Source organism: Oncorhynchus keta, unplaced genomic scaffold (assembly GCF_023373465.1).
Source record: "Oncorhynchus keta strain PuntledgeMale-10-30-2019 unplaced genomic scaffold, Oket_V2 Un_scaffold_1315_pilon_pilon, whole genome shotgun sequence".
Lineage (NCBI taxonomy): Eukaryota > Metazoa > Chordata > Actinopteri > Salmoniformes > Salmonidae > Oncorhynchus > Oncorhynchus keta.
Window position 1 is genome coordinate 905,902 of NW_026290769.1, and position 15,948 is coordinate 921,849.

At 48.3% G+C, this 15,948-nt stretch overlaps 1 pseudogene; it reads right to left on the reverse strand.

Moving 5' to 3' along the window:
* Positions 1-2,438: 2,438 nt before the first annotated feature.
* LOC118378733 (small conductance calcium-activated potassium channel protein 3-like) lies at positions 2,439-6,334 on the reverse strand (annotated as a pseudogene).
* Between the last annotated feature and the right edge of the window lie 9,614 nt (positions 6,335-15,948).

Here is a 15,948-nt window from a genome sequence, read left to right on the forward strand (position 1 = left end):
TGTGAGGTGTAGATTGGACTGGGGAAAGAAAACACATTTTAGCATGTAGGTCATAAAATCAGGTATTCTAACATAGGAAAAGGACAGGAGGATACCTAGTCAGTTGTACAACTGAATGTATACAACTGAAATGTGTCTTCCGCATTTAACCCAACCCCTCTGAATCAGAGAGGTGCGGAGGGCTGCCTTAATGGACATCCACGTCTTCCTCATTTAACCCAACCCCTCTGAATCAGAGAGGTGCGGGGGCTGCCTTAATGGACATCCACGTCTTCCTCATTTTACCCAACCCCTCTGAATCAGAGAGGTGCGGAGGGCTGCCTTAATGGACATCCACGTCTTCCTCATTTAACCCAACCCCTCTGAATCAGAGAGGTGCGGAGGGCTGCCTTAATGGACATCCACGTCTTCGGCGCCCAGGGAACAGTGGGTTAACTGCCTTGCTCAGGGGCAGAACGACAGGTGGGGATTTGATCAAGCAACCTTCGGAACAGGACAGGTGTCTACAGGCAGAGTAGTTTTTATACTGCAGGTAAACTGTAATGATTCCAAAGAAGAAAGAACAGACAAGCCAAAATTCACCCAATAACTTAGTGATGTTATATAGATATATACTTTATTAATTATCTCTGATAAAATAAAATTACAAAATCATTTCACCCTCAAACGCACCTCCCTTGTCCATTATTTATTATTATTAAAGTTGATTATTAATACATTTATCATAATTGTCAGGACGAATGAGAAGAATACTATAGTATAATAATAGTAGATATTAGCTATAACCGTTAAATCGTAATGGTAGAAAAGACTGAGCAATACAAAGCTATGTAGATTTCAGTAACAGTATACTTACTGTACAGTACAATATTCCAAGCGGGTGTAATTCACTATTCCGGCCACAGAATGTCACTATAAGACAGTTTTCAAAAGGGTCTCCGTAGAAATAGAAATCTTATTCCATCACATCATAATAATTATTCTCTCAGATATATAGTCTCCCCCTCTATAGGGTTAAGTTTTGTAAGCAACCGTTTCTCTCTTGCCATGGCCTGTATCCTTTGTCTGGTTAATATTCCTTCATTCCCTGTCTATGGCAGTCCATTGAGCACAGTGAAAAGTGCCGTCCACAAAGCACTAGTACTAGTCCAAATCCAATGTTCCTTGAAAAACATTGTCAGGAAATCTGAAACTCCTCTTCCCATCTCCCCAGTGACATCCTCTTCTGCCTCTCTTTTGTTGTCCATTTGAGAGAGAGCACTTTGGTAGATTGTGTGTGTGTGTGTCCATGTGGATGTGGTTCAGCGTGTATGTGTGGGTTTAGGCATATCTGTGCCCCTGTGCAAACAGTGTGCTTGTGGTTTGAAATGTACAGCATACATTCATTAAAACAGAGTTTTGGGAACGTGTGCATAAGGAAATATGGCAGTAGTGTTTCCTTGGACCGTGTCTATGCTCTGCGTCAAGTAATAAATGCCTGGCAGTATGTTCTTTTCAGTTGGACTTAGTGCATTGTCTGCTTGGCAGTAATAGGCTATAGTATAGGCTGTACTATAGTGTTTTATAGTCTACAATAGTATGCTGCGCGACATTGTGTGCTATTTTGTGTGTGTGTGTGTTTGCTGTGTATTTTGTTGTAGCGTGTTTATGTTGCCATGGTGTGTGTGTGTGTGTGTGTGTGTGTGTGTGTGTGTGTGTGTGTGTGTGTGTGTGTGTGTCTGTGTCTGTGTCTGTGTCTGTGTGTGTGTGTGTGTGTGTGTGTGTGTGTGTGTGTGTGTGTGTGTGTGTGTGCGCGCGTGCGTGCGTGCGTGCGTGCGTGTGCGTGCGTGTGCGTGTGCGTGTGCGCGTGCGTGTGTGTGTGTGTGGTGTTTAGTATGTATTATGGTCGTTGATTAAATGGTTCGTTAAAGGGATGCTCGTTACCACACAAGTAGCAGTTAGATAGAAAATGGATCAAAAGGACAAAAAGTCATAGTCAATAATTCCTGATGGAGGGATGGGAGGGAAGAGGGCGAGAGATGGAGGGAGAGAAAGAGATGAAGAGAAAGAGGGATAGAGAGGGACGAATGGAAAAAGAGAGGAAGACGTTTTCCTGTCATTAGATTGGATTCCATTAAAGACCTCTGTAATTAGTCTTGGTTATCTGTTACCCCTTCATCCCCCTTTCTCCCCTTTCCGTTTCCATCTCCTTCTCTCTCTCCCAACCTCCCTCCACTTCCTTGGCTCTCCTATCCCTCACCTTGTCTACCTCCCATCCCTCCCTCCCTCTCACAGCCTCTTATCTCTGATCCTTTCCCTCACCCTCCCTCGCCCGCTCCCATTTCCCCCACTCCTCTTTTTTCCTCCGCTATCCCACCCCTCCTCCCTACCCCTTTCCTTAGCAGCTGGATGAGCTAGTGTTGGGCTTCTGGCTGCCCTCCCTTACCCCCCCACTCCCCCTCCCCTCTGCAGCATCTGAAGTTGCTAGTATTAGGACTGACCTCCTCATCCCGTATTCCTACTGGCTCTCTATCTCCTCCTCTACCCTCACCTCTTCTTTCCACTTCCCATCCTCTCCTCCTCCTCTCTTCAACAACTGGAGGTGCTAGTATTGGGACTAGTGCTACCCTCTATGGTTCTTTCTGGGGGCTGCTGTGGCTCTGGGGCCAGGGTTGGGCTTGGGGTCAGGGCATGGGCAGGGGCCAGCTGAGCAACAGGGACCAGGGCTATCCCTCCTCCACCTGCACCTCCCCATCCTCCTCCTCTGTAGTCCCTCTCTCGGAGCAGGTGGAGCAAGGTGGTGTGCTGGGCAGACAGCGTGGCAGACAGGTGGGCAGGCAGGGCACTGAAGCCGGTGGTCAGCTGTTCCACCCGCGTTTCCAGAGACAGCATCTGCCGCTCCAGGTCCTCACTGCGATCGTTCAGCTCCGACATCAGCTCGTACATCACACTTTGCATCTGTAAACACACACACACACACACACACACACACACACACACACACACACACACACACACACACACACACACACACACACACACACACACACACACACACACACACACACACACACACACACACACACACACACACACACACACACACACACACACACACACACACACACACGAAGAGAGGAAGATCATTTAGCAATGACATCAGCAGGGTTGGGGTCAATTTGAATTAAAGTCACTCAATTCAGGAAGTGATTTGAATTTTTAAATTTCAGTTTACTTCCTGAATTGACTGACTTCAATTAGAATTAACCCAATCACTGGAGAGATATGGAGGATTGAGTAAGAGAGCCATGAAAAAGGGAAGGAGAACGAGAGAGAGAGAAGAGAAGAGGAGTGAGTGTGAGGAAGGGAACCCTCTGTGTGGGCGTTATCATCTGGTAAAGGCTGAATAAGAAAGGAGAGAGAGAGAGAGAGTCAAGGGCTGAATAAGAAAGGAGAGAGAGAGAGTTCAGGGCTGAAGAAGAAAGGAGAGAGAGAGAGAGAGTCAAGGGCTGAATAAGAAAGGAGAGAGAGAGAGAGAGTCAAGGGCTGAATAAGAAAGGAGAGAGAGAGAGTTCAGGGCTGAAGAAGAAAGGAGCGAGAGAGAGTTAAGGGCTGAATAAGAGAGGAGAGAGAGAGAGTTAAGGGCTGAATAAGAAAGGAGAGAGAGAGAGTCAAGGGCTGAATAGGAAAGGAGAGAGAGAGAGAGAGAGAGAGAGAGAGAGAGAGAGAGAGAGTCAAGGCTGAATAAGAAAGGAGAGAGAGAGAGTTCAGGGCTGAATAGGAAAGGAGAGAGAGAGAGTTAAGGGCTGAATGGGAAAGGAGAGAGAGAGAGAGAGTCAAGGCTGAATAAGAAAGGAGAGAGAGAGAGAGAGAGAGTTAAGGGCTGAATAAGAAAGGAGAGAGAGAGTTAAGGGCTGAATAGGAAAGGAGAGAGAGAGAGAGTTAAGGGCTGAATAAGAAAGGAGAGAGAGAGAGTTAAGGGCTGAATAAGAAAGGAGAGAGAGAGTTAAGGGCTGAATAAGAAAGGAGAGAGAGAGAGTTAAGGGCTGAATAAGAACGGAGAGAGAGAGAGAGTTAAGGGCTGAATAGGAAAGGAGAGAGAGAGAGAGTTAAGGGCTGAATAAGAAAGGAGAGAGAGTTAAGGGCTGAATAAGAAAGGAGAGAGAGAGAGTCAAGGGCTGAATAAGAAAGGAGAGAGAGAGAGTTAAGGGCTGAATAGGAAAGGAGAGAGAGAGAGAGAGAGAGAGTCAAGGCTGAATAAGAAAGGAGAGAGAGAGAGTTAAGGGCTGAATAAGAAAGGACAGAGAGAGAGAGAGTTAAGGGCTGAATAAGAAAGGAGAGAGAGAGAGTTAAGGGCTGAATAAGAAAGGAGAGAGAGAGAGTTAAGGGCTGAATAAGAAAGGAGAGAGAGAGAGTTAAGGGCTGAATAAGAAAGGACAGAGAGAGAGAGTTAAGGGCTGAATAAGAAAGGAGAGAGAGAGAGTTAAGGGCTGAATAAGAAAGGAGAGAGAGAGAGAGTTAAGGGCTGAATAAGAAAGGAGAGAGAGAGAGTTAAGGGCTGAATAAGAAAGGAGAGAGACAGAGTTAAGGGCTGAATAGGAAAGGAGAGAGAGAGAGTTAAGGCTGGATAAGAAAGGAGAGAGAGAGAGAGCACAGGTAGATAGAACATCCCTCCATTGGCCATCAGAGCATCGTAACCATGGTAAAGAGTGGCCGATTGAAAATATTTGTGGCAGAAGGCACTGATCCATAGACACACACACACCACCTACACACCGAACCACCCTCTCTCTTTCTTTCTCTTTTTTTCTCTTTTTCTTTCTCTCATGCATTCACACCCCCACATTAACACAAATACCGCCCCTCCCTCTCTCCTCTCTTCTCTCGTTTTCTCTCTCTGTCATTCCATTTTTAACACTTGTTCCGGTTGCTAGGAGACGCAAAGCCACAGAAACAGATGGGTCAGAATGGAAACAGCGGAATGCTGAGATATATTTGGGGGGCAAAGTTATGTGTGTCAGAGGGTATTGCATGTGGTGTGTTTGTGTGTGTGTTTGTATGTTTGTGTGGGTGTGTGTGTGTTTGTGTGCTTCTTAAATACCAGCCCCTCATATCATGCTTGGACAGCTTTGGATATAAGTGCAAGTTAGTAGCACTGATATTTGGCAGTCTCTGCCACGTACATAGACTAATAGTACATGGCCTTCAGATTGCAGGCCTGAGTACAGTAAGACTAAAGCAAAGTAACTAGCGAGCTACTGCTCCATTTCAACTGTTATGGGCAGCCTAGCTGTTTGGAGGAGGTGCTTTCTGTATCCGGAAGTGTCCATGTACACTAAGACACCAGTCAGTGGCAGAGGTAAACAATATCTTGTATGATTACAGATTTCAGCATTTGACATTGCTCTACGTGTGTGTATGATGTGTGTGTGTGTGTGTGTGTGTGTGTGTGTGTGTGTGTGTGTGTGTGTGTGTGTCACCTTTGAGAGGTCCACCAGAGTGTTGGCCTGATCACTCAGTTTCCTCTGCTCCATCTTCACACTACGCAGTCTGCAAAGAAACACACACATACACTGTGTCACACACTTACACACTGTGACACACACACACATCGATGATGCATCCACAAAAGAGTTAAGCCAGAAAACTGCTAGGTCACAGCCAGGTAACAGTTATTAGCCCAGCTAGGTTAGCAGCAGGTGTATAGCATCAGATTCTAGAATTAGACAGCATAGACCAGACCAGGAAGTACATACAGTAGAAGCCAACTGGTCCAACAGCTTCAGTTAGCACCATTCACTGGACATGAGTTCCATTTGGCTTCCAGAGCAGGTATAAACCCATCATTGTCTAATCTATTTTCACATCAGACTAGACAGGTGTCAGACTAGCTAGTCAACCTCTACGACTAATTAACACAGGTTAACCACTATTTGCATGATCAATTAAGTTTTTCATTAATCATGGATGAGCTAGCTAGAAATAGTTAAACACGTCTATCAGGATGTTTCTCATAATGATGCCCTGTCAACCAATCACAATGCAGTGTTTCCTGTCCTGGAACTAACCACAGAGACCTAGGCTAGACAATATGTTTGGGTTGTTAATACATGTAAGTGTATTGAGGGCTGCGGGTCAGAGATGTGATGTGTGTGTACTCTCACTGGTGGATGGCCTGCAGGAACTTCCTCTGGTGTTTGCGGACTCTGGAGTGGTCAATCTTCTTCTGTAGTTTGGTGTGTTTATAGATGAGCCAAGTCTCCCTCAGAACGTTGGCCGCAGCATTTTTTATCTGCACGGAGAGAACACACACACACACAGTTACACAGGTAGCCCCTGGCAACCGAGTCAGGCAGAAAATCTACCCGGCCTCTTCACCGGCCCCATCTCTCTCTATCTTCCTCTCTCTCGTTCTCAGTCTCTATCTCTCTTCCTCTCCCTCAACACAAAGACAATGTATTCTTTCAACTCACTCCTCTGTTTTTCTCTTCCCCTGGAGAGTACAACAGTCCTTACTCTCTCTGTCCCTCCACACACATTTGCTCACATACAGTCAGTCACACACTGTCCTTACGTAGAGTCAGCCTCCTCAGCCCAATACTATTCATCCACACAGACCTGTCCTTACGTAGAGTCAGCCTCCTCAGCCCAATACTATTCATCCACACAGACCTGTCCTTAGGGAGAGTCAACCTCCACAGCCCAATACTATTCATCCACACATACCTGTCCTTAGGGAGAGTCAGCCTCCTCAGCCCAATACTATTCATCCAGACAGACTTGTCCTTACGTAGAGTCAGCCTCCTCAGCCCAATACTATTCATCCACACAGACCTGTCCTTAGGGAGAGTCAGCCTCCTCAGCCCAATACTATTCATCCACACAGACCTGTCCTTACGTAGTCAGCCTCCTCAGCCCAATACTATTCATCCACACAGACCTGTCCTTAGGGAGAGTCAGCCTCCTAAGCCCAATACTATTCATCCACACAGACCTGTCCTTACGTAGAGTCAGCCTCCTCAGCCCAATACTATTCATCCACACAGACCTGTCCTTAGGGAGAGTCAGCCTCCTCAGCCCAATACTATTCATCCACACAGACCTGTCCTTACGGAGAGTCAGCCTCCTCAGCCCAATACTATTCATCCACACAGACCTGTCCTTACGTAGAGTCAGCCTCCTCAGCCCAATACTATTCATCCACACAGACCTGTCCTTAGGGAGAGTCAGCCTCCTCAGCCCGATACTATTCATCCACACAGACCTGTCCTTAGGGAGAGTCAACCTCCACAGCCCAATACTATTCATCCACACAGACCTGTCCTTAGGGAGAGTCAACCTCCTCAGCCCAATACTCTTCATCCACACAGACCTGTCCTTAGGGAGAGTCAACCTCCACAGCCCAATACTATTCATCCACACAGACCTGTCCTTAGGGAGAGTCAACCTCCACAGCCCAATACTCTTCATCCACACAGAGCTGTCCTTAGGGAGAGTCAACCTCCACAGCCCAATACAGACCTGTCCGAAGAGATTCCATCAAGCAACCCCTGTGTTCAATTACCTCTTTTGCCAATTGGCCTGGATCCTTTTCTGTCGACACGGAGCCCTGCCGATCCATCACGACTGGTCTACCGACGTAACTGTCCGAGGGCGTTTCTGTCCACCGAAGCAAGCACCAGTTAGCCTGGAGCTAGCCTGGAGCTAGGCCCTTCTCCCGGCTAGCTGAATAATTCCATCAGATAATTCCTGGGCTTCAATACCTCTTGTGCCAATTGGCCTGGACCCTTTGTTGCCGACACGGAGCCCCGCCGATCCATCATGACTGGTCTGCCGACGTACCCGTCTGAGGGGGTTTCAACAGACTCTCCCGTTGCGACATCCCCCTGAGGCCCATCTGCTAGCCTGCTGCTAGCCCGGCCTGCTTGCTGTCTGAATCGCCGTGCTCGCCTAGCTACTCACTGGACCCTATGATCACTCGGCTACACATGCCTCTCCCTAATGTCAATATGCCATGTCTATTGCTGTTTTGGTTCGTCATTTTTGTCTTATTTCACTGTAGAGCCTCCAGCCCTGCTCAATATGCCCTTTTGTTCCACCCCCCACACATGCAGTGACCACACCTGGCTTAAATGGTTCCTCTACAGACAAAACCTCTCATCATCACTCAATGCCTGGGGCTTACCTCCACTGTATTCACATCCTACCATACCCTTGTCTGTACATTATGCCTTGAATCTACTCTTCTGCGCCCAGAAACCTGCTCCTTTTACTCTCTGTTCCGAACGCACTAGACAACCAGTTCTTTTAGCCGTACTATTATCCTACTCCTTCTTTGTTCCTCTGATGATGTAGAGGTTAACCCAGGCCCTGCAGCCCCCAGCATCACTCCCATTCCTCAGGCGCTCTCATTTGTTGACTTCTGTATCCATAAAAGCATTGGTTTCATACATGTTAACATTAGAAGTGTCCTCCCTAAGTTTGTTTTATTCACTGCTGTAGCACACTCCGCCAACCCGGATGTCCTAGCCGTGTCTGAATCCTGGCTTAGGAACCTGAAATTTCCATCCCTAACTATAGCATTTTCCAACAAGATAGAACTGCCAAAGGGGCGGAATTGTAATCTACTGCAGAGATAGACCGCATAGTTCTGTCTTACTATCCAGGTCTGTACCCAAACAATTCGATTTTCTACTTTTAAAAATCCACCTTTCCAGAAACAAGTCTCTCACCGTTGCCACTTGTTATAGATCCCCTTCGTCCCCCAGCTGTGCCCTGGACACAATATGTGAATTGATTGCCCCCAATCTATCTTCAGAGTTCGTACTGTTAGGTGACCTAAACTGGGACATGCTTAACACCCCGGCTGTCCTACAATCTAAGCTAGATGCCCTCAATCTCACACAAATCATCAAGGAACCTACCAGGTACAACCCTAAATCCGTAACCATGGGCACCCTCTTAGATATCATCCTGACCAACCTGCCCTCTAAATACATCTCTGCTGTCTTCAACCAGGGTCTCAGCGATCACTGCCTCATTGCCTGCGTGCGTACTGGGTCCGCGGTCAAACTACCACCCCTCATCACTGTCAAACGCTCCCTAAAACACTTCAGCGAGCAGGCCTTTCTAATCGACCTGGCCCGGGTATCCTGGAAGGATATTGACCTCATCCCGTCAGTAGAGAATGCCTGATTGCTCTTCAAAAGTGCTTACCTCTCCATCTTAAATAAGCATGCCCTATTCAAAAAATATAGAACTAAGAACAGATATAGCCCTTGGTTCACCCCAGACTTGACTGCCCTTGACCAGCACAAAAACATCCTATGGCATTCTGCATTAGCATCGAATAGCCCCCGCGATATGCAGGGTAGTCAGGAACCAATATACTCAGTCAGTTAGGAAAGCTAAGGCTAGCTTTTTCAAACAGAAATTTGCTTTCTGTAGCACTTATTCCAAAACGATTTGGGACACTGTAAATTCCATAGAGAATAAGAGCACCTCCTTCCAGCTGTCCACTGCACTGAGGATAGGAAACACTGTCACCACCGATAAATTTACGATAATCGATCATTTCAGAAGCATTTTTCCACGGCTGGTCATGCTTTCCACCTGGCTACCCCTACCCTGGCCAACATCTCACCAACCCCTTCAGCAACTTGCCCAACCCCCCCCCCCCTGTCCCCTGCTTCTCCTTCACCCAAATCCTGACAGCTGATGTTCTGAAAGAACTGCAAAAATCTGGATCCCTACAAATCAGCTGGGCTAGACAATCTGGGTGCACCTCAGCCACACTCAAGGTACTAAATTCAATTGATTGGGCAGGTACTTTGTGTTGCTGAGGATTTTAAAAATGGAAAACATTTTAGAATAAGGCTGTAACGTAACAAAATGTGGAAAAAGTTAAGGGGTCTGAATACTTTCTGAATGCACTGAACATTGGCCATATACCACAACCCCCCACCAAAGGTGCCTTATTGCTATTATAAACTGGTTACCATTGTAATTAGACCAGTAAATAGTAATTGTTTGCCACACCCATTATATGGTCTGAAATAATACGCCATTCAGCCAATCTACATTCAGGGCTCAAATCACCTGGTTTATAACACTCATTATAATCTGGCAGGTTGGTTTAATTGTGGTCAAAGTTTGGCCAGAAATGTCCTCAAAGGGGCACACCTCTGCCTGTGAACAATTTATTTTATTTTGGTCCTTGGTCCTTCTGTAGCTCAGTTGGTAGAGCATGGCGCTTGTAACGCCAGGGTAGTGGGTTCGATTCCCGGGACCACCCATACGTAGAATGTATGCACACATGACTGTAAGTCGCTTTGGATAAAAGCGTCTGCTAAATGGCATATATTATTATTATTATTAAATTATATCATAACCGCAATCAATAAAAGACAGTACTGTGCAGCTGTCTTCATCGACCTGGCCAAGGCTTTTGACTCTGTCAATCACCGCATTCTTATCAGCAGACTTAATAGCCTTGGCTTCTCGAATTACTGCCTCGCCTGGTTCACCAACTACTTCTCAGATAGAGTTCAGTGTGTCAATTCGGAGGGCCTGTTGTCCGGACCTCTGGCAGTCTCTATGGGGGTGCCACAGGGTTCAATTATCGGGCCAACTCTTTTCTCTGTATATATCAATGATGTCGCTCTTGCTGCTGGTGATTCTCTGATCCACCTCTACGCAGACGACACCATTCTGTATACATCTGGCCCTTCTTTGGTCACAATTGTTAACAAACCTCCAACCGAGCTTCAACGCCCGTAGCCTCCAACTGCTTTTAAATGCTAGTAAAACTAAGTGCATGCTCTTCAACTGATTGTTGCCCGCAGCCTCCCGCCTGACTAGCATCACTACTCTGGACGGTTCTGACCTAGAATATGCGGACAACTACAAATACCTAGGTGTCTGGTTCGACTGTAAACTCTCCTTCCAGACTCACATTAAGCATCTCCAATCCAAAAATAAATATAGAATTGGCTTCCTATTTCGCAACAAAGCCTCCTTCACTAATGCCGACAAACATACCCTCGTAAAACTGACTATCCCATCGATCCTTGACTTTGGCGATGTAACGGTTCTCTTGTGGTGAAGGAGAGTCGGACCAAAATGCAGCGTGTAGATTGCGATCCATGTTTAATGAACAAACGTAAAACACGAATCAATTATAAACACTACAAAACAAAGAACGTAACGAAAACCGAAACAGCCTATACTAGTGTAAACTAACACAGAGACAGGAACAAGGACACTGAGGACAATCACCCACGAAACACACAAAGAATATGGCTGCCTAAATATGGTTCCCAATCAGAGACAACGATAAACACCTGCCTCTGATTGAGAACCACTTCAGACAGCCATAGACTTAACTAGAACACCCCACTAAGCTACAATCCCAAAACATACACACCACATACAAAAACCTGTCACACCCTGGCCTGACCAATTAAATGAAGATAAACACAAAATACTACGACCAGGGCGTGACAGAATCCCCCCCCCTAAGGTGCGGACTCCCGAACGCACCTCAAAACAATAGGGAGGGGCCGGGTGGGCATCTGTCCATGGTGGCGGCTCCGTTGCGGGACATGGACTCCACTCAAACACTGTCTTAGTCCCTCCTCCTCGCGTCCTTGGATAGTCCACCCTCGCCGCCGACCATGGCCTAGTAGTCCTCACCCAGAACCCCACTGGACTGAGGAGCAGATCGGGACTGAGGGGCAGCTCGGGACTGAGGCAGCTCGGGACTGAGGGGAAGCTCGGGACTGAGGGGAAGCTCGGGACTGAGGGGAAGCTCGGGAGTGAAGGGAAGCTCAGGAGTGAGAGGAAGCTCAGGCAGGTTGATGGATCTACCAGATCCTGGCTGGCTGGTGGTTTCGGCAGATCCTGGCTGACTGGCGGATCCTGGCTGACTGGCGGATCCTGGCTGACTGGCGGATCCTGACTGACTGGCGGATCCTGGCTGACTGGCGGATCTGGCAGATCCTGGCCGACTGGTGGATCCTGGCCGACTGGCAGATCCTGGCCGACTGGCAGTTCTGGCAGATCCCGGCTGACTGGCGGATCTGGAAGAGTCTGGTTGACTGGCGGATCTGGAAGAGTCTGGTTGACTGGCAGATCTGGAAGAGTCTGGTTGACTGGCAGATCTGGAAGAGTCTGGCTGACTGGCAGATCTGGAAGAGTCTGGCTGACTGGCGGATCTGGAAGAGTCTGGCTGACTGGCGGATCTGGAAGAGTCTGGCTGACTGGCAGATCTGGAAGAGTCTGGCTGACTGGCAGATCTGGAAGAGTCTGGCTGACTGGCGAATCCTGGCAGACTGACGGATCTGGCTGCTCCATGCTGACTGGCGGTTCTGGCTGCTCCACGCTGACTGGCGGCTCTGGCTGCTCCATGTAGGCTGACAGCTCTGGCGGCTTCTTACAGACTGGCAGCTCCGTGCAGACTGGCAGCTCCTTGCAGACTGGCAGCTCCTTGCAGACTGGCAGCTCTGGCTGCTCCATGCAGACTGGCAGCTCTGACTGCTTCATGCAGACTGGCAGCTCTGGCTGCTTCATGCAGACTGGCAGCTCTGGCTGCTTCATGCAGACTGGCAGCTCTGGCTGCTCCATGCAGACTGGCAGTTCTGGCTGCTCCATGCAGACTGACAGCTCTGGCTGCTCCATGCAGACTGACAGCTCTGGCTGCTCCATGCAGACTGGCATCTCTGGCTGCTTCATGCAGACTGGCAGCTCCATGTAGACTGGCAGGTCTGGCTGCTCCATGCAGGCTGGCAGCACTGGCTGCGCTGAACAGGCGGGAGACTCCGGCAGCGCTGGAGAGGCGAGGAGCACTGTAGGCCTGATGCGTAGTGCTGGCACTGGTGGGACTGGACCAAGAACATGCACAGGAAGCCTGGTGCGGGGAGCTGCTACCGGAGGGCTGGGGTGTGGAGGTGGTACTGGATAGACCGGACCGTGCAGGCGCACTGGAGCTCTTGAGCACCGAGCCTACCCAACCTTACCCGGTTGAATGCTCTCGGTCGCCCTGCCAGTGCGGCGAGGTGGAATAGTCCGCACTGGGCTATACAGGCGAACCGGAGACACCGAGCGCAAGGCTGGTGCCATGTAAGCCGGCCCAAGGAGACGCACTGGGGGCCAGATGCGTAGAGCCGGCTTCATGGCATTTGGCTCGACGCTCAATCTAGCCCGGCCAATACCGCACCGGGCTATGCACCCGCACTGGAGACACCGTGCGCACCACAGCATAACACGGTGCCTGCCCGGTCTCTCTAGCCCCCCGGTAAGCACAGGGAGTTTGCGCAGGTCTCATACCTGGCGTAGCCATACTCCCTGTGAGCCCCCCCCCCAATACATTTTTGGGGCTGACTCCCGGGCTTCCTTGCCAACCGTGTTCCCTCATATCGCCGGCTCCTCTCTCCGGCTGCCTCTGCTCTCCTCGCTGCCTCCACCTGTTCCCATGGAAAGCGATCCCTTCCCGCCAGGATCTCCTCCCATGTGTAGCAACCCTTGCCATCCAATATATCATCCCATGTCCATTCCTCATTGCGCCGCAGTTGCTGCCTTTGTTGCTTCTCCTGCGGCTCCTGCCTGTTACCACGCTGCTTGGTCCGGGTTTTTGGGTGATTCTGTAACGGTTCTCTTGTGGTGAAGGAGAGTCGGACCAAAATGCAGCGTGTAGATTGCGATCCATGTTTAATGAACAAACGTAAAACACAAATCAATTATAAACACTACAAAACAAAGAACATAACGAAAACCGAAACAGCCTATACTAGTGTAAACTAACACAGGAACAAGGACACTAAGGACAATCACCCACGAAACAAACAAAGAATATGGCTGCCTAAATATGGTTCCCAATCAGAGACAACGATAAACACCTGCCTCTGATTGAGAACCACTTCAGACAGCCATAAACTTATCTAGAACACCCCACTAAGCTACAATCCCAAAACATACACACCACATACAAAAACCCATGTCACACCCTGGCCTGACCAAATAAATGAAGATAAACACAAAATACTTCAACCAGGGCGTGACAGGCGATGTCATTTACAAAATAGCCCCCAACACTCTACTCAGCAAACTTAGTTTTACTATGAAAATAACCTCACACTCAACATCAACAAAAAAAGGAGATGATCGTGGACTTCAGGAAACAGCAGAGGGAACACCCCCCTATCCACATCGATGGAACAGTAGTGTAGAAGGTGGAAAGTAAAGTTCCTCGGCGTACACATCACGGACAAACTGGTCCACCCACACAGACAGCGTGGTTAGGTTAATAAGGCGCAACAGCGCCTCTTCAACCTCAGGAGGGTGAAGAAATTTGGCTTGTCACAAAACACTCACAAACTTTTAGGGAGAGTCACTTTTAGGCAGAGTCAGCCTCCACAGCCCAATACTATTCATCCACACAGACCTGTCCTTAGAGAGAGTCAGCCTCCACAGCCCAATACTATTCATCCACACAGACCTGTCCTTAGAGAGAGTCAGCCTCCACAGCCCAATACTATTCATCTACACACACAGAACTGTCCTTAAGGGAGAGTCAGCCTCCACAGCCCAATACTATTCATCCACACAGACCTGTCCTTACGTAGAGTCAGCCTCCACAGCCCAATACTATTCATCCACACAGACCTGTCCTTAGAGAGAGTCAGCCTCCACAGCCCAATACTATTCATCCACACAGACCTGTCCTTAGAGAGAATCAGCCTCCACAGCCCAATACTATTCATCCACACAGACCTGTCCTTAAGGGAGAGTCAGCCTCCACAGCCCAATACTATTCATCCACACAGACCTGTCCTTAAGGGAGAGTCAGCCTCCACAGCCCAATACTATTCATCCATACAGACCTGTCCTTAGAGAGAGTCAGCCTCCACAGCCCAATACTATTCATCCACACAGACCTGTCCTTAGAGAGAATCAGCCTCCACAGCCCAATACTATTCATCCACACAGACCTGTCCTTAAGGGAGAGTCAGCCTCCACAGCCCAATACTATTCATCCACACAGACCTGTCCTTACGTAGAGTCAGCCTCCACAGCCCAATACTATTCATCCACACAGACCTGTCCTTAGAGAGAGTCAGCCTCCACAGCCCAATACTATTCATCCACACAGACCTGTCCTTAGAGAGAATCAGCCTCCACAGCCCAATACTATTCATCCACACAGACCTGTCCTTAAGGGAGAGTCAGCCTCCACAGCCCAATACTATTCATCCACACAGACCTGTCCTTAGGGAGAGTCAGCCTCCACAGCCCAATACTATTCATCCACACAGACCTGTCCTTAGAGAGAGTCAGCCTCCACAGCCCAATACTATTCATCCACACATACAGAGCTGTCCTTAGAGAGAGTCAGAGGAGAGACCTGGGAGGACTCACAGTCACCGCTTCTGCCATTTCAAATCACATTCTAACACACACATTTTCAACACATCAAGCTTGATTAATTTAACCAGGTGTTTTAGTGCTGTGGTAGAACAAAAGCCTGCACACACACACTGTGGTTCCCCAAGACCAGGTTTGAAGAAATCATCAGTAGGACACCCTGGAGGGTGGCAGTGAGGGAGCATGTATCAATCAGTGAAATGGATCAATTAGCTCAGTGTGTTAGATGCTAAGTACAGTCAGGTGTGCTGCATGGCTGGAAAAACACCTTGCTTCTGGAACTCCTGCACTAGGGAGTTTTTCCTAGCCACCGTGCTTTTACACCTGCATTGTTTGCTGTTTGGGGTTTTAGGCTGGGTTTCTGTACAGCACTTTGAGATATCAGCTGATGTACGAAGGGCTATATAAATAAATTTGATTTGATTTTATTTGACCAGGGATGCCTAGCTAGCCTTGTTATATATGTACATTATGTATATTCTGTATGGTTTAGTAGGTTGCTATGCAATTACAACACAGGGGCCTGAAAAATCCCCTCAACCTCTTCCT